The sequence below is a fragment of the Schistocerca nitens genome, chromosome 2, assembly GCF_023898315.1.
Source record: "Schistocerca nitens isolate TAMUIC-IGC-003100 chromosome 2, iqSchNite1.1, whole genome shotgun sequence".
Classification (NCBI taxonomy): domain Eukaryota; kingdom Metazoa; phylum Arthropoda; class Insecta; order Orthoptera; family Acrididae; genus Schistocerca; species Schistocerca nitens.
This window is the reverse complement of record NC_064615.1, coordinates 630,118,099-630,140,877: the sequence shown is the minus strand read 5'-3', so window position 1 is coordinate 630,140,877 and position 22,779 is coordinate 630,118,099. Positions and strand designations below refer to the sequence as shown.

The 22,779-nt window shown below is 45.7% G+C and overlaps 1 protein-coding gene and 2 pseudogenes across 1 annotated transcript in view; 1 reads left to right on the top strand and 2 right to left on the bottom strand.

Moving 5' to 3' along the window:
- The window catches only part of LOC126236735 (ankyrin repeat domain-containing protein 6-like), a 726,845-nt gene that overhangs the window by 251,271 nt on the left and 452,795 nt on the right, over positions 1 to 22,779 (top strand). The gene's annotated exons all lie outside the window — the stretch shown is intronic.
- On the bottom strand, positions 19,319 to 19,436 carry LOC126237605 (5S ribosomal RNA; annotated as a pseudogene).
- LOC126237604 (5S ribosomal RNA) lies at positions 20,129 to 20,246 on the bottom strand (annotated as a pseudogene).

Below are 22,779 nucleotides of genomic sequence, written 5' to 3'. Positions count from 1 at the left end.
GTCCTTGAGCTTTGCACGCCATTGTATATGTAGGAGGAAACGATGTGTTGCTCGACTGAATGTGTAGATTGTACTTACTCTTCACTACAAAACATCTCTAGTCCAATAAAAACATCTCTAGTGCAACATACATTTTTCCGGTATCCCTGCGTTGCATCTGTCCTGAGTATTTGACACCCTGTTCAAAAATGGTTCAAATGGCTCTGAGCACTATGGGACTTACCATCGGAGGTCATCAGTCCCCTAGAACAGTATTACCTAAACCTAACTAACCTAAGGACATCACGCACACCCATGCCCGAGGCAGGATTCGAACCTACGACCGTAGCGGGCCCGCGGTTCCAGACTGAAGCGCCTAGAACCGCTCGGCCACACGGGCCGGCCGACAGCCTGTAGATAGCGTGATTGGGACAGAGCATCCGAATCTGAAATCCGGCTCTTACAATGTAAGCCAGTACTCTCCCTCATGTCATTCCATGACGTACGCGAGGCAACTACCAACTAGATTTTTCTTTAGAAATTCTTTGTCTCACATCCTTCGCTTCTTCGAACTTTCAGTTGATTTCATTTGCGAGCAAATTGCATTGCTAGCTTTCCATGTTTACCTTGTGCCCTTGTATTTTTCTCCTTCATTTATCAGCTGAAATACTGAGTAAATTACCGCAAAAGTGCGACCTCAGTCGAAAAGTTGTGTATTTTTTGGGAGGTGGTGGTGGTGGTGGGGGGGTGGGGGGGGGGGTTGGGGGTGGAGGTGTCGTACCCATACAGCCATCTCAGTAGCGAAAAGAAGACAATAAGCCAGTGTTTCTCAGCGGACTTCGTGTCAGATATGACGATATGATTGTAAGCACAACACAACACCCAGTTTGCGAGAGGAGAAAATTTCCAACTGAGCCTGGAATCGAACCCTAACCCCCTTCGGTTTGCAACGGAAGAGGTGTTACGTAGTACCCTATGACAGCTACTGCTCACAGTACGTGCTCTACCCTCGACTTCGTCTGAGCACTGACTCTCGTATCTGTACCATACGGCTGGTGCAGCACCACCAGCATGGAGGTCAGTGGCCCAGAAGCGCCGCGCCGCTGGTTTGGCGGCAAACAGAATTGGCCGCGCGCGGCCCGTCCTTGTCCTGGAAAGTGGCGCCGGCCCCTCCCAGTGATTACGCAAGGCCGCTCATCCCACACCTGCCAACGTGACTCTCTCCGCCCGCCGCCGCGGCAGCGACCTCCGGCGTTCTGCACTCTCTGCCAGTTGTTACGCAGCGAAACGAGTGCGGGTTGCAACTTTGCGGCTGCATTGAGCGGCAAAAAGAGGGCAATTACGCCTGCGTGCCGTCTTTCCAGAGCACGTGAAGTGGTGGTTACCTAAAGGAACAGCAGTGTCATCGTAAAAGAAAATGACATCCGTTGCAATCTAATGAATGGGCGCGTAATTAGTTTACAACAGTTGAAATCATGCTAGAAGCTTCTAGAAGTAAATTCACAGACAACTCACAGAGAGACCTGCCTAGCAGCATTTGGCACCCCTGTCGTTCTGAAGACACATGTGGTGTTTCGTGGTAATGGCTCCGCTCCGCAAGGCATCCAAAGCGTTTCAAAGCTGTTCCATCCACATTCACATATACACTCTGCACACCATTATAAAGTGCATCGTAAAGAGTACTTTCTGTTGGACCACATATCAGGTTTTATCTATATCTACATCTATACTCTACAAACCACTGTAGAATGCCTGTCAGACTGTAAGTCCCACTGTCTGAGTTGTTAAGGTTTTATCCCGTTTCATTCGCGAATTGAGCGCGGGAAGAACGATTATTTAAGTGCCTCCATGCGTGATATAATTAATTTAATTTTGTCCTCACGTGCATTCCGAAGCAACATTGAACAACGCAGGCACTGTAATATCATATTCATCCGTCGAGAGCGGGCAAGCAGCTTCAAATTAAAATGTCTCCTCTGTATGGGAATATACGTAATGAAAGTTCGAGTGCAAGTAGCAGAGACATGGTTGACGTCATATGGAAGTTTGGGTCTGTCCTTGAAGCATGCTCGGATAGCCTAATGGTATAGCGACCGTCCCGGATAAGCGTGAAATCCGGGTTCGAGTCCCAGTCCGGTACAAATTTTCATTGTCGTCATTCCATTATACAGCTGGTGGTTGTCCACAACCGCAACTGAGCAAACATTTCACGTGTTTCATAACGGCTGTAGTCGCCGAAGTGACTGTTCCTTCAGACATACAGTTCGTGTTCATAGGGAACAAGTGCTGTCCTCTCAGACTATCCTGGTCACTCTTGGTGATAATCGCCGTTCAGGAAAACGTACTGGGTTCTGTTAGGCCTGTATTACACTATCAAATGTCTTTGTCAAAATTGATATGTCAAATATTTTTGTCAAAGAAGTTTGATGGTGTAATAGGGCACTTTGTCAAATCTCGTCTGTCGTCAAATAAATTTGATCAAATCTAGGGCCTCGCTGTAGATTTGATCATAAAAGTCGCTTGCCTTCTGTTCACTGCAAAATGACATGTTACCACGTGGAGCGCTTGCATCGCTGCAGCGTTCCGTAATCTGTAGTGTGTTTATAAACACGGCCGGTAAATACAATTGGTGTGTACCGATAACTACAAAATTAATAGAGATGTATGAAGATGAAGAGGGATTTTACAACGTGAGGCACCTTGAATACAAAAATAGATTAAGAAGATTGGAGACCTGACCTAACTCTCTCCTGTAGCAAGGAATCCGAGTATTACAGTGAGCCTGCCTTCTGCAGATATAGCAGTTCTTAGGTGAGTATTGTGCTTTGTGATATGAGGATACACTTCACTGAGCAAATACTGAAATGTACGCTCATCCATTCTTAAAGTAATTGATGTACGACTTGACGTCCTCCACTACAAGCTCACGTAACACGTTTTGTTGAATGCTTTTACTGTCTCGTCGTAAAACCCACAGCTTCACCCAGGTACGTTTCCTTTTTTTTCCCCGCTTCTCTTCCACATGTGCACACAGTGCAATTGTGGTACATGCAACTGCTGCGGTTAATAACAAGTTATTGTTGTCAGCCATCTTGAACTTTGACGAAAAATATGATGACAGTGTAATATCCCTTTTTAGCGCCACGTCAAAGATCTTTGTCAAATAAATTTGACGAATATTTCATCATATCTTTGATCAAATCTTTGACAAATAAATTTGATAGTGTAATACCGGCCTTACTTCTGAGCCAATGTACGCATCGCAGAACCTATTCCGTACGCTCGGACCCCCATTAAGTCTGCAGTGGGAGACTACTTTGGGAATATGCCCTTCATCTATGATTCGCAAGATGTAATATGAGAAAAGAGCAAGCTGAGTTGTGCACTAGAGACCTTTTCTAAAACCGTACTGATTGGTGGACAGAAGCTTTTCCGTCAAGGAAATTTATTATTCGATCTGAGAAAATGTTCAAGAATTCCGCAGCAAACCGATCTTGAGGATACTGGTGTGTAATTTTGCGGGTCTGTTCTTTTACCTTTCTTATATACAGCAGTTACCTGAGCTTTCTTCCAGTCGCTTGGGACTTCGCGCTGGGCGAAATGTTCCCTGTAAAACGGAAATGGGAGTCCATCCGAATGTGTCGGCATATTATTTTCAACTATAGCAGTTTCTTTTGTACGTCACGGGTGCTTATTACTATGTCCTCTATACGGCCGTCTGTGCGACGGTCCAAGGACGGTTTGTTTCTACGATCCTCCAGCGCGATTAATTTCTTAAAAGCGAAATTTTAAAGTTCAGCTTTTCTTTTGTTGTCCTCTACCGGCGCACCAGACTGGTTGACGAGTGAATGTATCATTCGACCAGCTTAGCGATTTTAAGTAGGACTAGAAGTTTCTCGAGCCGGCCGCTGTGGCCGAGCGCTTCTAGGCGCTTCAGTACGGAACCGCGCTGCTGCTACGGTCGCAGGTTCGAATCCTGCCTCGGGCGTGGATGTGTGTCGTGTCCTTAGGTTAGTTAGGTTTAATTAGTTCTAACTCTAGGGGACTGATGACCTCAGATGTTAAGTCCCATAGTGCTTAGAGCCATTTGAATCAGTTTTTAGAACTTTCTCTGGTTTTCAGCAAGATCATCTACGTCTTTATAGCCGCAAGAATTTCTACTAACTTTTGCCCGTCGACATTTCCGCGTTCTTTTTTGAACCGCGAGTGCAACAATCTGTTTCCTCAGCACTCTCCGAATTTCGATATTAATCCACTTAGTCGGCACATACTGCTCCGGAACGCGATTTATGAGCTGTTTGAACTTTGATCATAATTCTTCTATGTTCATAATAAATGGTAAATAATAGGAGAGAGCTTAAAAAGTGTAAAAATAATAGTATCGTTTTATCAAGAAGGAGGAAGCGCAGAGCAACATAAGAATATCAATATTTACAAAAGCAAGTGTATGCGTCATCCATTCATTGACAATCGCCTCACTAAAGAGCATTTACATATAGCCTCGAAAAACAAGTCAGATATTAACATACAGTCAGATATTAACATACATTCAGAAATAAATTTTCTAAAGATGATACAAAATTTTGATGATGCCCACTGCATTTATTTATATGACGATAACGGCAAGATTTAAAAAAATAAAGACGGCTTCCGCATAATAACAGATATATTTAAATGAAATGTAAAACTATATTTAACAGACATCTCATGTGATCTCCCCCCCCCCCCCCCAAAGAAAAGAAAGAAAAGAAATCGCAGCAGCTTCAGGATTATGGTTTTGGTTCAAATGTTACACAGTCTGATTCTTCGCAACCCTGTCTCACTTCAGTTCGGTTTTTTCCTCCCTCCGCTCATGCAGCGTATCCTCGCATTTTCCATGTTTTCTTGACTTATTTTGGGCGAGGAACACAGTCTCGATAAATTTAAAGAACGGTAACTTATATTAAATGAGCACTTTTTAAAGAAATGCTAACTACTTTCAACATTGTGCTTAGTCTCAAGTACACAATGGGTGTGGACACATCGTCCCCGTTAGTAGGATTGATAACAAAAATAACTTGTCTTGCACAGTTACGCGTGACGTTGTCGTGAAAGGACACGACGTCGGAATAGGTATCGAGAAACTAAGCATCCTAAACTGTTGGCAGTTCAGCAAAAACATGTTTTGTTACGCACGTGGATGATGTGACCACATCTAGGATGCAACTGAAAATGAGGAAACGGCCGTAACTAGCTACTACTACTTAATAAGTATTCACTTATACCAACAGTCTGCCGGCCGCTGTGGCCGAGCGGTTCTAGGTGCTTCAGTCCAGAACCGCGCTGCTTCTACGGTCGCAGGTTCGAATCCTGCCTCGGGCATGGATGTGGTTAGTTAGGTTTAAGTAGTTCTAAGTCTAGGGGACTGATGACCTCAGATGTTAAGTCCCATAGTGCTTAGTGCTATTTGAACCATTTGAGCCAACAGTCTGGTGGGAATGACGACGTTCCTTAAATCTCTCATGCTCAGTACTTATCCTCCGCGAAGGAAGGGGGTGAAGGGATAAAAAATTCGCGGAGTCGTAATAATATGCGGTATGCGCTGGCGGCGAATGGGAGAGCGAGATGTCAGTCAGTTGTTGCAAGCTAATTAAAGGTAAAGTTACCTCCTTATATGTTGAGATGTTAAGAGAGCAATAGGTCTCGAATTGTGTCGGTTACTTGGAGATTGTGGATGTCCTAGTTTCCCAAGAATTTGTTGTAATCTGTCAAAAGCTCGTTTTCTCCAGCTTAACTCAGGCGAGAGTACTCGAGTTAGGGCAACGAGACAATGTGTGATACTTGTTCTTTCTAGTGGCAATGCTTATTAATTCAGTGAAATGACTTTCACTAAGTTTAGGTGGACTCTGTTTCTCCGACACCCTGTTTCCGATAAATCATGCGACGGCAGCTGCGACTATATCTTTGTACAGTAGGGACGGCAGCTTCATCTGTACAGTATTTATAGGACTTATTTTACTTGCAATCGACTTCGTTATTACGTAACCATCTTTAGGCCCCCTCTAATGCTGCACAGGAAGACAGGAATCGTAAGCGGGGTATACAAGGATGAAGGCACGTACGCATATTTTTGGGGAGCACTGCTTTTATTTTTGGTGAAATCATCACACTTGCAACTGCAACACTGTTTTCAAACATAGCCCCCCCTCCAAGTAGTAAAATAATATTTTCTATATACGCCGCGACACATCACATTCCAAAAAATGGTTCAAATTGCTCTGAGCACTATGGGACTTAACTTCTACGGTCATCAGTCCCCTAGAACTTAGAACTACTTAAACCTAACTAACCTAAGGACATCACACACATCCATGCCCGAGGCAGGATTGGAACCTGCGACCGCAGCGGTCGCGCGGTTCAAGACTGTAGCGCCCATCACATTCCCATTGCTGCCCTGTCCATCTACAGTCACCGACTTTCCGAGATTTATCAGACTGTCTGCAGCTGCAGAGCCAGCAGGGAGCGAGGCGGCGTCAGTAGGGGACAGGGTTAACGATCGCAGGCGCCGCCCCGCGGCTGCGAGCCGGTCACGACCACGTGGTCGTGCAGGTGATCTGTTACGGTGTCCCCGAGCACGGTTTTCTTACGTTCGAAAATTATTTACAGCGTTGCTCGACTCGTTCAGTGTTGGGGAATACATTCGCTGTTGGAACCGAAGCAGGCGGCTGTTTATCTCACGCCGGAGCAACGGCACACGAACGAGTTTGGCAGCTGTGTTTTCTCCTGCGATGTAGTTCTCACCCGGACCATTATTTGTGTACCGTAGGTGGGGTCGACATTGCCAACCGAAAGTGACCGACCGTGCAACTCCCTTACTTTTCCTCTGAAACGAGTTCCCAACAGAGCTTGCTTCGAGTGGAGTACATTCGTACAAATTCGAGCCAGTCGGTAGACATCACTGGGGACAAATATGAATATTTCAAGGAGCTAAATCCATGCCCTTCATAAGAAAAACTTCTCGTTTCGGATAAATTGATAGAAAAAGTGGTCAGCTCTCTGGATTCGGGAAGGGAGGAGTTCACTGCCCCGTCCGGTCATCCAGTTTCCGTTTTTCCCAGGTTTCTCTCAGTTGCTGTAAGTAAAACTCCGGCTGATTAATTTGAGAAGTATTTAGCGGACTGCCCTCCTCGTCCTTCCTAAACCCGAGTCTGTAATAACTTCATTAAACACGGATCCTCCTGCTTATATTCGTTCTGGACGCATCTAATTGGCTGTTCGTACCACACACAATGAATGAAGACTATCCTCGATCCTATGTACCACACTGAAAGCTAAGGGAGAATATTGACTTTATAATGATCCTGATGAAGGTAAAACATTTGAATCCAGTAGTCCTACCTCGACAACAGGCGTTTGAGAAGGGAAGTAATGTTCAGCATTATCGTAATAGTTTATTTGGAACGTAATGCTCATTGGAACGCTCAGTGGTTTGGTCTTAGGACAAGATTACGTTCAGACTTGTCACCGAGTAAGGTGGCACAGTGGTTATAACACTGGATTCGTATTCAGGAGGGGACGACGGTTCAAATCCGCGTCCGGCCATCCAGATTTCGGTTTTCAGTAATTTCTCTACGTCGCTCCAGGCAAATGCTGGGATGGTTCCTTTTTAAAACGCACGGCTGAGTTTTTTCCCATCCTTGAAGCAGTCCGAGTTTGTGCTCCGTCTCTAATATTGACGGGACGTTAGATCCTAATCTAATGTCGACGAGACGTTAGACCCTAATCTTCATTCCTTCCTTCCCGAGTTCTTAGTAATTGACTTCCCTTTACCCAGACTGGTAACCCATCTTGTTACTCAGGCCGAAGTCGAGTTATATTACCACGTTCGTGTGGATAAAGCTTTTGATTACTTTTCCAAATTTAAATTGCCACAGGGGAAAAAATTAAGCTCTTTGGTTGGAGCCCAGCTGGTCGTAGAATTGCCGCCGCCATCTTCAAAGCATTCGTAATAGTACAGAAATTACAAGTGTGGGGAAATAACATTACAAAATTTTATATCGCGGATGTAAAGGGAAGGAGTAGATAAGGAAAACACTCCAAGTTAATAACTATTTTTTTAAAGTAGTCGTTTAGAAAGCTTCTGAAGAGAACTGCTGATTAGTTTTGCGGTTTTTCATTCACCGCATTGTGACCTCCTTCTTGAGAGATATTCAGATCTTCTTCCCTTGCTTAAAGAGTGCCATAAGAATTACGCAATGGATGAAATGATACAGAACCAGCAAAATGTTCCAGAGTATAAAGTCCTCTGTAAGGATTACGTCATCTATATGGATTAACCATTACATAGCCGACTGGCAAAATCACATATAGTGGAAGAGAGAGGAATTTCTACGAAACAAGTATAAAAGCTTTGTCTGAAAATTACCTAGTGGTGGAGCGTCGCCCGACCAGTGATGTAAATACAAACCGCGCAAAAGTTTTGCGCTGCTTGCATGTCTAGTATCCTATGTGTGATAAGATTCAGGAACAGCGAATGACAGAATATGCCTTATAAAAATAAAAAGAAAACTGCTTTACTATGAAATAAAAATTGAAGTACAGCAGTCTTTTCGAAAGCATAGATCTTTCCACCTGAGTGAAATCAAAATTTTCTGCTGGGTAACGGAAGTATCGTGTTGCTTCAGGCCGTGCACTGTAATGCACTGCTCTGCAAAACTTAAAGGATAAATAGGTAAAGGATCCGGGTGGAAATGAATGAAAGTGTGGGGGCATATTTCCAGAGCACAGAAGACTGGCTGTCACGTGGCGTGAGGCCAGGTGACAATAGCGTCAAATGTAGCTGGCCCCGCAACACGTGGAAGTTGGCAGTTGATGTGGGGGGGAAGAACACTGTGTGTGTCAGTCGGTGAGCAGCTACGGTGCGCCATGGTGGTGTTTATTACAACATGGCCCGGACACAGCATCTGGATGACTTCACATGGGGAAGAATCATCGGGAAACTGGAAGAAGGACTAAGTGTAACGAGTGCCGCCCAGGAGTCTGTTATTGGTCACAGCATTGTTTCCCGCGCACGGGGAGCGTAGCGAACGACATGCACTGCTGCTGGTCGACCACGGCCAGTTACAGCAGCAGGTGAGCGCTACTTGGTGCAGTAGGCAACAGGAATCCTCATCAAACGCCGGGCGCAATTGCAGCCAGAGTTAACAGGACTCCAATGAACGCAATCGGACGCTCCACAGTGGCACGTCTACTGTATAGTCTCTGCTCGACGACCGGTAGCGCGTTCTGTTGAGAACTGCACATCGTCAGCACCATTTGCGGTGGTGCCAAATGCGTAGTGACTAAACCACCGAGGAATGAGATCGCGTGGTCTTCCTGGATGACAGCAGACTCAGTCTGAATTGTGATTCTCGATATACCCTTATAAGGTGCGGAGTGGGAACTCGTAACGCACGCACCAACATAGTCGAACATGGTCTTTTTGCTGGTCAAGGTGTTATGGTGTGGGAAGACATAATGTTACATAAACATATTGACCTTCAAACCTTTGTACACGGTACTCTGACGAGTCAATGTTATTGTGAGACAGTAATCCTTCTTAATGTACGTCTTATCACGCCGTGCTTTCGGCAGTAGCTCGTGGTACGAGCCTGCCCGGTCCCCCGAGTTAAATTCCATCGAGCGCCTATAGGATACGGTGGGGAGACGTACTGCGGCACGTTCACATGCACCATCCATCAGTTTCTATTCCCACTGGTGGAGGAATGGGAGGTCCTACCACGAGATCTCCTTACCAGCCTTGTGGCCATCACGGATGTAGGTTGCAGAGCATGCATTGCCGTCCGTGGCGATCACAACACACTGTTTTTATATCCGGGGGACCGCCATGTATCGCGGTGACTAGGGTGTTATTATTGTCTTTGAATAAAAGTGTCATTTCTATTCGTCTCACTGAGTATCAGCTATCTCCAGTATTACGCTATAGCAGCTCTTTCCAAGTTTCATCGAGCTATGTTACTTGGCGGCGACACATCATGTGAAAGTCACTTTCGTGCTTAAGTTTTATACACTGGTGTATATCTGGATCCTCCTCGGTATGGTGTCTACAGAGTGGTTGAGACGTTGCTCTTTAGGCCCGTCCATCGCTTTAACGGCGCCGTCCTGAAGTTATCCCAGCGTGAGAGGGTTCCTGCAATGACCCATTCCAAGGTCCAACTGAGCGAAAGCAAGTTCAGTCGATTTCACACCAGCAGGAAACGCAGGTTAATTCCCACCTACTAGAGATGGTAGACGTCGCGTTTTCATCCGTCATCGTCTTGAAAGTCGAGCTCATCCCCGAATGTTGACTCTAGAACCGTCCGGATATTTTAAAATTACCCTCGATACCAATGAGAGGCAAAAGGAATAATCTATGTTCACAGCCAAAAACTTGAGTGTGGTGCAAACGCGTGAAGCAAGCAGGCAACCATGCCACGGAGATGCACTCGTGCTTCCTGCAGCCAACTGAGCGAATTCGAAAGGGGTCAAGTTGTGGCCTTCCGAGTGGCGGGATGGTCCTTTCGGAGAACGGCGCCAGCTGTGCAACGATGCTGGTATCTGTGCTCACGCGAACATCTTCACACCTGTAGACGAGATTCTGGACGCCCACGACGCACAGACGCCCGCAGGATGGTCGTATTGTAAGGGCAGCAGTGGCAGATCGTACAGCAACCACACTACAGGTGAGAGAGCTTGTGAGCAGAGACGTTTCTACACGAACTGTTGCGAATCAGTTATTATTCCTCTTCCACTCGCGCCCCAGCATCGACATGCACAGCTCGACTTGTGCGATTAAAGGGTAACATGGAAGACGGAACGCCCTCGGTACATGCAGAATATTGTTAGACCCGTCCTTGTCGTTCCTGCAACAGGAAGACGATGTGTTGTTCCAACAGGATGATGCTCACTCACACACGGCCCGTGAAACTCAAAATTATCTGCAATACATGCAACAACTTCCTGGCTAGCACGCTCTCCGGATCTGTCTTTAGTCGAGCACTTGTAGGATATGACGGGACGAGAAATGACGGGCGTGCGACTTGTCAACCAACAACTCCTACAGAACTTCATGAACAGGTCAAGCAGGCGTGGCACAACGTATCCCAGGACAGTATTCGCCATCTGTACGATCGACTGGATGCCTGAGTCAGCTCCTGCATTGCCGCCCGTGGAGACTACACCACGTACAAATATGGGTGTTTCGGCAAGGGTCGATACCTTGCATTCTTTGTGGCTCAAATGGCTCTGAGCACTATGGGACTTAACATCTAATGTCATCAGTCCCCTAGAACTTAGAACTACTTAAACATAACTAACCTAAGGACATCACACAACACCCAGTCATCACGAGGCAGAGAAAATCCCTGACCCCGCCGGGAATCGAACCCGGGACATTCTTTATGCTATTGATGTATAGATTTAACTATTTCATGTACTCCACATGCTTTGCTGCAACAATAAATCTTAAGTGAATTGGAATCCTTTAAAAAGATGTACTAATTTCTTTTTCAGGCAGTGTATTAAGCGAGTCAACCTTCTTGCAAGAACACATTTTACCAGTAGTTGCATCATCGGCAGATTCTCCTTTAATTGTTTCTTTTTGTTACAGTACGTGCGCCATGTGGCTGTCACACGAAGTTCACCGCAAGTCTATATTAATACAGTATGCCAGATTTGGTTTGTTCTGAGCTGTACTTTACTATTATTTGGCTGCTAAATGAGTTTTGTAACTACTTCTTTGTTGAAAGTGACTTTTCTCGTACTCACTGGCGAATTGACGTTCTTACTTCGCCGCTGTGGTCTGCATTTTTTTTTTTTTTTTTTTTTGCCTCCACATTCATTATCGGTTTCTGCAAGCACGGGAACAGAGCTAAAATTTCATACACAAAAAAGGGCTTCTTTGATTGGCGAGCAAGAGTATTAGAAATTTTGAAAAATATTTACTGGCAAGCACTCTAAAGAAGGCATCATATGTCTCGCTAGAACCCCTGTAGAAAATTTCAGGAATCGTCTTCCAGGCCAGAAGCTACGAATGCTCTTCAGTCCGCTACGGATCACCCCAGTAGAGATCGCCCATCGATATATATATATATATATATATATATATATATATATATATATATATATATATATATATATATATATATATATATTTGAAATAAGAACACCGTGAATTCATTGTCCCAGGAAGGGGAAACTTTATTGACACATTCCTGGGGTCAGATACATCACATGATCACACTGACAGAACCACAGGCACATAGACACAGGCAACAGAGCATGCACAATGTCGGCACTAGTACAGTGTATATCCACCTTTCGCAGCAATGCAGGCTGCTATTCTCCCATGGAGACGATCGTAGAGATGCTGGATGTAGTCCTGTGGAACGGCTTGCCATGCCATTTCCACCTGGCGCCTCAGTTGGACCAGCGTTCGTGCTGGACGTGCAGACCGCGTGAGACGACGCTTCATCCAGTCCCAAACATGCTCAATGGGGGAGAGATCCGGAGATCTTGCTGGCCAGGGTAGTTGACTTACACCTTCTAGAGCACGTTGGGTGGCACGGGATACATGCGGACGTGCATTGTCCTGTTGGAACAGCAAGTTCCCTTGCCGGTCTAGGAATGGTAGAACGATGGGTTCGATGACGGTTTGGATGTACCGTGCACTATTCAGTGTCCCCTCGACGATCACCAGTGGTGTACGGTCAGTGTAGGAGATCGCTCCCCACACCATGATGCCGGGTGTTGGCCCTGTGTGCCTCGGTCGTATGCAGTCCTGATTGTGGCGCTCACCTGCACGGCGCCAAACACGCATACGACCATCATTGGCACCAAGGCAGAAGCGACTCTCATCGCTGAAGACGACACGTCTCCATTCGTCCCTCCATTCACGCCTGTCGCGACACCACTGGAGGCGGGCTGCACGATGTTGGGGCGTGAGCGGAAGACGGCCTAACGGTGTGCGGGACCGTAGCCCAGCTTCATGGAGACGGTTGCGAATGGTCCTCGCCGATACCCCAGGAGCAACAGTGTCCCTAATTTGCTGGGAAGTGGCGGTGCGGTCCCCTACGGCACTGCGTAGGATCCTACGGTCTTGGCGTGCATCCGTGCGTCGCTGCGGTCCGGTCCCAGGTCGACGGGCACGTGCACCTTCCGCCGACCACTGGCGACAACATCGATGTACTGTGGAGACCTCACGCCCCACGTGTTGAGCAATTCGGCGGTACGTCCACCCGGCCTCCCGCATGCCCACTATACGCCCTCGCTCAAAGTCCGTCAACTGCACATACGGTTCACGTCCACGCTGTCGCGGCATGCTACCAGTGTTAAAGACTGCGATGGAGCTCCGTATGCCACGGCAAACTGGCTGACACTGACGGCGGCGGTGCACAAATGCTGCGCAGCTAGCGCCATTCGACGGCCAACACCGCGGTTCCTGGTGTGTCCGCTGAGCCGTGCGTGTGATCATTGCTTATACAGCCCTCTCGCAGTGTCCGGAGCAAGTATGGTGGGTCTGACACACCGGTGTCAATGTGTTCTTTTTTCCATATATATATATATATATATATATATATATATATATATATATATATATATAGCTATTAGTCTTCTGACTGGTTTGGTGCGGCCCTCCAAGAATTCCTCTCCTGTGCCAACCTTTTCATTCCAGAGTAGCACTTCCAACATGCGTCCTCAATTATTTGCTGTATATATTCCAATCTCTGTCTTCCTCTACAGTTTTTGCCTTCTACAGCTCCCACCAGTACCCTGGAAGATATACCCTGATGCCTTAACAGGTCCTGTCATACTGTCCCTTCCCTTTGTCAGTGTTTTCTACATATTCCTTTCCTCTCCGATTCTACGCAGAATCTCCTCATTCCTTACACTATCAGTCCACCTAATTTTCAACATTCGTCTGTAGCACCACATCTCAAATGCTGTTCCGGTTTTCCCACTTTCCATCTTTCACTACCTTACAATGCTGTGGTCCAAATGTACATTCTCAGAAATTCCTTTCTCCAATGTTTGATACTAGTAGATTTCTCCTGGCCAAGTATGCCCTTTTTGCCGGTGCTATTCTGCTCTTGATGTCCTCCTAGCTCCTTCCGTCATTGGTTATTTTGCGGCATAGGTAGCAGAATTCGTTAACTGCAGCTACTTCGTGACCATCAATCCTGCCGTTAAGTTTCTTACGGTTCTCATTTCTGCTACTTCTCATTACTTTCGTCTTTCTTCGATTTACTCTCAATCCATATTCTGTACTCCTTAAACTGTTCATTCCATTCAGCAGATCATGTAATACTTCTTCACTTTCACTCACGACAGCAATGTTATCAGCGAATCTCATCATTGATATCCTTTCACCTTGAATTATAATCACACTTCTTGCTTTTTACTTTTATACCCACGAATGCTTCTTCGATGTACAGAGGGAACAGTAGGGGCGAAAGACTACGTCGCTGTCTTACACTCTTTTCAATCCGAGCACTTCGTTATGATCGTCCTCTCTTATTATTCCCTCTTGGCTCTTGCACATATTCTATATTACCCGTCTCTCGCTATAGCTTACCCTATTTTCCTCAGAATTTCGAACATCTTGCACCATTTTACATGGTGGAACGCTTTTTTCAGGACAAATCCTATGAACGTGTCTTGATTTTTCTTTAGTCTTGCTTCCATTATCAACTGCAACGTAAAAAGTGCCTGAAATCCTCAATTTTCTGTTCCATTCTTCTGTCTATTATTCTTGTCAGCAACTTGGGTGCATGAGCTGTTAAGCTGATTGTACGATAATTCTCGCACTTGTCAGCTCTTGCAGTCTTCAGTACTATGTGGATGTTATTTGTCCGAAACGCAGATGGTATGTCACCATACTCATACATTCTACACACCAAGGTGAATAGTCGTTTTGTTGCCAATTCCCCCAATGATTTTAGAAATTCTGATGGAATGTTACCTATCCATTCTGCCTTAGTTGAAGTTCTCCAAAGCTCTTTGAAATTCTGATTCTAATACTGAATCCCCTATCTCTTCTAAATCGACACGTGCTTCTTTTTCTATTACATTAGGCAAATCTTCCCCCTCATCGAGGCCTTCAATGTACTCTTTCCATCTGTTGGCTCTCTGCTCTGCACGTAACAGCGGAATTCCCCTTGCACTCTTAATGTTACCACGCTTGCCTTTAACGTTAGCGAAATTTGTTTAGACTTTGCTATATGCTGAGTCAGTCCTTCCGACAATCATTTATTTTTCGATTTCTTCACATTTTTCATGCAGCCATTTCGTCTTAGTTTCCCTGCATTTCCTATTTATTTCCTTCCTCAGCGATTTGTATTTCTGTGTTCCAGAATTTCTCTAAACACTTATATACTTCCTTCTTTTATCGATCAACTGAAGTATTTTTTCTGTCACCCATGTCTTCTTCGCAGCTACCTTCTTTGTACATATGTATTTATTTCCAACCTCTGTCATTCTCCTTTTTAGATATGTCCATTCCTCTTCAACTGTACTGCCTACCGAGCTATTCTTTATTGTTGTATCTACAGCTTTAGAGAACTTCAAGTGTATCCCGTCATTCCTTAGTACCTCTCCGTATCCCACTTCTTCGTGTATTAAACTTCAGCCTACAGATCGAATTATGCAGATAATATTCTCACACATGTGTACAAATAATCATTATTACCCAGACTCGAACCGCGAATGGAACAGGAACAAACCTCAAAATATCGTGCAATAAAAAGTACGCTCCATTACGTATTTCAGTGATTAGAATAGATGTAGATGCAAATACGCAATATCTAATCACAGATATCCGGACACTTATTAGTGGACATTAATACGGTGTACGTTTGCTATCCGCCTTTATGATGGCTTCATCTCTGCTGAGTACACTTTCAATGACGTGCCTGAATGTCTGTGGAGGAATGGTAGCACATTCTTCCTCAAGAGACGAAACCAGAGATATGGTAGTGATGTTGGACGCCGGGGTCTGGATCGGAGTTGACGTTCTATCTCACTCCTGTGGTGTTCCATTATGTTCGGGTAGAGACTTTGGGCAGGCCAATCCATTTCAGGACTGTTGTTGCCCACAAAGCATTGCATCACAGACGCTGATTTATGACAGGGTTTCCTTGTCACGCTGATGCAAACTGTTCCTCTAGTGTACTCAGTACACGATGCTGTAAAATGTGTTCGCATCCTTCCGCATTTAGCGTTTTCTTTACTAAAGAATGGTGTCCATACCCTAAACACGAAACACACCTACGTATCGTAACACCACCTCAGTGTTGTCCGCAGCTGAATGGTCAGCGTCTAAGGGGCCCGGGTTCGATTCCCGGCTGGGTCGAGGATTTCCACCTCTCAGGGACTGGGTGTTGTGTTGTCTTCATCATCATCATTTCATTCCCATCCGGCGCGCAGGTCGCCCAATGTGGCGGCGAATGTAATAAAACCTGCACCAAGGCGACCGGACCTGACCCGTAAGGAGCTTCCCGGCCAATGACGCAAAACGCCATTTCCATTTACCTCACTGTTGCAACAACAAATGGAGGCATTCGCCAAACCCAAACCTTCCCACCGTATTACCCAAAGTATAACGTGATTCATCATTCCAAATCACTCGTTTACAGTTACCGACTATCCAGTGACGTCGCTCTTTATACCGTCTCCAGGATCGCTTAGCGCCAGGTACAGAAATGTGTGGCTTCTATCAGCTGCTCGACCGTTGTACGCCATTCTTTTTAACGTCATACGCACAGTCATTGTGCTAGCTGGTCTCTTGGTAGCACTTTGCGACTCACGAGAGATTCCTTCCGCTGACTCCTTGCGACTGTTTTACAATGCTCGACTGTCGCTGTTCATCAGCACAAAAGGTCAGCCTGATTTTTGTTTAGCTATGGTTGTTCCTTTGCATTTTCACTTCGCGATCTCATAATCCATATCGGCTTGGACAGCTCCTATTCTGCTGCTACTCTGCTTCCTTTAATACTGCCGGGTCTTTCTCTCGTGATGTGTAGTGGTCGATTCCGCATCACATATGGCTGTCCGGATAAAGTAATCAGATGATCTATATATATTTAAAGAAAAGGCTAAGAAACTTAACGGCGCTCTTAAGACCTAACGGTACCGACTGACCGCCATGTCATACACAGTCGATAAGCGCCAATGGATGCGGACATGAATGGGACGTGTTCAGCACCCGTGCACCTCGCCGTTTTCAGTTTTCGTGACCGGACTGCTTCTTGTCAATCAAGTAACTCCTCAATTGGTCAACCCGCTTGCGAAAAGCGCTCCACCGATCCGGTCACCCAGTCGAGTGTTAGCCAAGCCTGTCAATGTTTAACTTCGGTGATCTGACGGAAACTATTGTTCAAAAAATGGTTCAAATGGCTCAGAGCACTATGGGACTTAACATCTATGGTCATCAGTCCCCTAGAACTTAGAACTACTTAAACCTAACTAACCTAAGGACATCACAAACATCCATGCCCGAGGCAGGATTCGAACCTGCGACCGTAGCGGTCACGCGGTTCCAGACTGAAGCGCCTAGAACCGCACGGCCACACCGGCCGACGGAAACTATTGTTGCCACTGAGGGAAGCTCGTTGGCTTAGTGTATTTGTAACCTCAGGAGATACAGGCGATGTGTGAAACGGAAGACTTTTTATGGCTCCAGTAACGAGAGTGTCTCTGTACCGGTACCCGCTGTGTAGTTCGGTGTCCTACCGTAAGATTCTGGTTACTACAGAAAAATGTTTACATCCACAGTAGGAAAATCATGAAAATGTGTTCGTTGCGATATCTGCTCTGTGACTGAATGAGGATTTCACTACTGCTGGAGCCCGTCATTCGTTCTTGAGCGTTATCTGCGCTGACGTCAGAAGACGAATCGGGTGTTGATGGCGGAGGATGAAACACGACAGCAAGCCGGTGGTTCTCAGGTCCTCCGCGCAGAGAATGAAGCGTGCGTCACGAATCCCCGCGCATTGTCATTCCTTTCACGCAGTTTTCTCCTTCCTCTCCGTCCCCTCCCCCCAACCCTCGCCCCCTCTCAACCGTTACGTTCTCTGCAGTCGCCATTCGTGCGGTCAACCACCCGTCTTGTAGCCCCTAGCAAACTACATGCAAGATCTTACTATTTGAAATGATCAGATTTGGAGATAATCGATCTGTTGTGTTAATGTTGTGAATTCAGAAAAAAACCTTCAATAGTCAAAATCGAAAATGTAATTTTGTTGATTTCTAGTTTAATCTACAATTGCCAGAGGGCGGAACGCATCTTCGTAACTGCAACATTCACTAATGCTGGAGCCCTTCATGACACATCGTGTTTTCAATTAACTTGTCCTACAATTAACTAATAGCTTGTAATAGTAATGTTCTGACACGATTTAAAGGAGCGTCCCCTTGCTGCATCGTGGTTTGAAATCTTATCTTCATTTAATTATTGTGGTATTATGAAGCTTTGGTGTAATGTGCTCCGCAAAGCCGAAACTAGTCGGTCAGTAAATAAATAGGAACTTTGGTGTTAAACGTTTGAAAATGGCTTATCTTCAATATTTGACAGTTGCAAGACGCGGCGTACTGAAAACACCAATTCTCAGCCAAGTTGTCTTGTCGCGTCATCTTATAAAATACTTACAATGCTTATTTAACCCATGGTACGACCACGTTGCTGCTGCCGAAAGGCTGTGAGAAATCACAGCGGTACTTCAATGTATCGCGTTTCTGACTAAAAGTAAGAACTCCTCCGGAACAGGCCATGAAATCCCAAAGATACCTACCGGCCGCCCAAGCTTGTGAGAGCCGGCAACAACGTCCAAAGAAACGTTTCGTACCTTAAAACAATGCATAGCATTGGTCATCCGGTATATGTAATAGTGCCGCTGGCAGTAACGGCCTGTCTATACGCGTTTCTACGCGCGGCGACCACACGCCCGACTGGTGCGCAGTAAACCATACTACGAACGTTGACAAGTGTCTGCAGCGCTCATTTGACGAATTCATCCCCATTTCTTATCAGCTGGACGGGACTGATAACGCAGCCAAAATATCTTAAAGAACCGACGATCTAAGCCGGCCTAATACATAGAAAAGACTTTAGCTGCAGTTTTGTCGTTAAAGTCTTGCACATCATTGCAATGTAGTGTTTACGTAGTGCTTATGATCCACAGTTACTGACCATAGGCGTCACTGGATGCGGATATGCAGGGGCATGTGGTCAGCACACCGGCCGTCTGTCAGTTTCCGAGACCGGAGCCGCTACTTCTCAATCAAGTAGCTCCTCAGTTTGCCTCACAAGGGCTGAGTTCACCCCGCTTGCCAATAGCGCTCGGCAGACTGGATGGTCACCCACCAAAGTGCTAGCCCAGCCCGACAGCGCTTAACTTCGGTGATCTGACGGGAACCGGTGTTACCACTGCGGCAAGGCCGCTGGCATCGCGTTTCTGACTGTCATAAGAAAACTGACGTCAGCTTTCTGAGACTTTTCTGACCCTCGAACAGCACTGGTCAGTCTTAGGCGAAATGAAGAGGGTATATGGCTGACTGTTGGTGGTATTAACGGCGTACTGGTTATTGATGGACCACCGCGAATCGGCCCCAAGCTTGTGAGAGCCGGCAACAACGTCCAAAGAAACGTTTCGTACCTTAAAACAATGCATAGCATTGGTCATCCGATATATGTAATAGTGCCGCTGGCAGTAACGGCCTGTCTATACGCGTTTCTACGCGCGGCGACCACACGCCCGACTGGTGCGCAGTAAACCATACTACGAACGTTGACAAGTGTCTGCAGCGCTCATTTGACGAATTCATCCCCATTTCTTATCAGCTGGACGGGACTGATAACGCAGCCAAAATATCTTAAAGAACCGACGATCTAAGCCGGCCTAATACATAGAAAAGACTTTAGCTGCAGTTTTGTCGTTAAAGTCTTGCACATCATTGCAATGTAGTGTTTACGTAGTGCTTATGATCCACAGTTACTGACCATAGGCGTCACTGGATGCGGATATGCAGGGGCATGTGGTCAGCACACCGGCCGTCTGTCAGTTTCCGAGACCGGAGCCGCTACTTCTCAATCAAGTAGCTCCTCAGTTTGCCTCACAAGGGCTGAGTTCACCCCGCTTGCCAATAGCGCTCGGCAGACTGGATGGTCACCCACCAAAGTGCTAGCCCAGCCCGACAGCGCTTAACTTCGGTGATCTGACGGGAACCGGTGTTACCACTGCGGCAAGGCCGCTGGCATCGCGTTTCTGACTGTCATAAGAAAACTGACGTCAGCTTTCTGAGACTTTTCTGACCCTCGAACAGCACTGGTCAGTCTTAGGCGAAATGAAGAGGGTATATGGCTGACTGTTGGTGGTATTAACGGCGTACTGGTTATTGATGGACCACCGCGAATCGGCCCCAAGCTTGTGAGAGCCGGCAACAACGTCCAAAGAAACGTTTCGTACCTTGAAACAATGCATAGCATTGGTCATCCGGTATATGTAATAGTGCCGCTGGCAGTAACGGCCTGTCTATACGCGTTTCTACGCGCGGCGACCACACGCCCGACTGGTGCGCAGTAAACCATACTACGAACGTTGACAAGTGTCTGCAGCGCTCATTTGACGAATTCATCCCCATTTCTTATCAGCTGGACGGGACTGATAACGCAGCCAAAATATCTTAAAGAACCGACGATCTAAGCCGGCCTAATACATAGAAAAGACTTTAGCTGCAGTTTTGTCGTTAAAGTCTTGCACATCATTGCAATGTAGTGTTTACGTAGTGCTTATGATCCACAGTTACTGCCCACGCTAGGTGATATGCTGTTTCGGAAATCTGTGTTCCACCACCTTATTTCTAAATTACATACTTTGGTTGGTAGCTACGCACTTCGCAGGCCCCATTAATAATCTGTCTACTTCTTAGCGTTGTAGAAATATTTCCAGCGCACGAAACTTTCGTACATCTCCGTCTTCCAGTAATACTACAGACTTGACAAATCTGGTCTTATGTAGATGTTGGGACACTGCTTCCTATTTTTTGTGTTAAGCTGTGAAGCCAATTACGACTTCTACTTCATGTGGTTTATATTCTATGTTTAATTCTACATTTCATCTCTTCTTCTGCACTCTGTTGTTTTCTCCAGAAAACCCATTTCTTCTGTCTATTCTTTTTTATGTATGTCTCTTTAGAAAGAATACCTCAAATCCATAAAATAAAGTAGCGTAGCCTTAGTTTTCAAAAATTTCTTCAAAGCCTCTCATCTTTACTAAATTTCTGAAAAGTGTGCTTTAATTCATTGAATTTTTCTTTCTTGTTTGCGTTATCCGTTCCTTCTGGGGATGATAAATTCAGGAGTGCCATGGCACCTATATTTTATCATTCAGTCAACGCTCACGATAAAGCAATTTCATGACATGTAACCGATATAAAGGCTTTAGGCATCGGCCTTCTGGCATTCACTGACGTCATCGGTGTGGACATTGGAGACCCAGACTACCGCAACAGAGTTTGCAGTCCACAGCTCCACGTAGATGTCAACTGGACCCTTAAGAGTGCAATGGTGAAGAGAGCAAAAGAAGAAAGGAATATCACGGTTTAAAGTCCCTTGGACAAGGAGCTCATTACAGACTGGACACAAGCTCAGCTTTGGGAAGGATCGATACTATCATGTTTTTTCAAGGCAAGCATCCCGGCATCTGCTTTAAGCGATTTAGGGAAACCATGAAAAAGCAAAAAATTGGGAGGAGGTTTGAACCGCAGGTGTCCTGAATGGAAGTCCAGTGTATTACCACCGCGTCGCCTGACGTGTGACAGGGAAAACGAAAAACACTATTGTCTGTAGAGGGAGGTAATGGGTTTATGCAACGCACTGTCAGTGTTGAAGTGTACTGAACTGGACGTTACCGAAAAGAACATATCGTTTTAGTTCGTTTTTGCTGACGATAGTATCACGCGTCACACTTAATGCGAGAAGTTACCAACGTTCAGAGCAGCCACAACATGAACTCGTCTAACGAGACTCCATCTTTCTCTGATCTTTCTGCATTCCATACTGTTCGTTTATCTCGTTACTTACGACGTAGAAGTTGAAGACATACGTTGTAGCGCATATCTCAGTAAAGGAGATGGGATATTTATACTGTAAATTTCCCAAGTCTAGTGTTTATCTTTTCTTACAAACCTTGTATTGCTGAGCGCCAATTCTGTGTTTTAACATGTATGTAAATTCATCTTACGCTATCTCGTTGGCTTTGTGCCACTGCCCTTGGCGGAGATGGCCAAGTGCTGAAGTGCTGCCGCACGTCTTACATTAGCATTGGAGCAGCTCCAGTGGTGTCGCGGTGTCGTAGTTGAAGCCTGCTGACATTCCACTACGAGCGGACAGATTCGTTCATAACGTAATATGATAGCACTCATCTTGTCTGATATTATGTGTGGGTCTCCGTTGCTACACCTTCAGCCATAGTTATGACATGTCCTACTTTCTTGAGGACCTACTCTACGGAACAGAAAGAGTATATAATCTAATCTAATCTAACGGATCATCACTTGATTGACAAGGAAAATTGCAGATATTTGTGACAGGGAAGGATAATGACAGCCATTGAAAATTATTTATAAATTTCGTAGTTGTGCTTCCATTCCATAATTTCTCTTCGCCATCTCTGCTGAAACTTAAAGCAGTCTCTTGTCCCCGACAGTTCTGAAATTCCTAGAGGACCAGAAATATTCACGAAGAGTGCACTGAACAGTAGGTGAATCTGCAAGTGGTGCTAAGAAGGA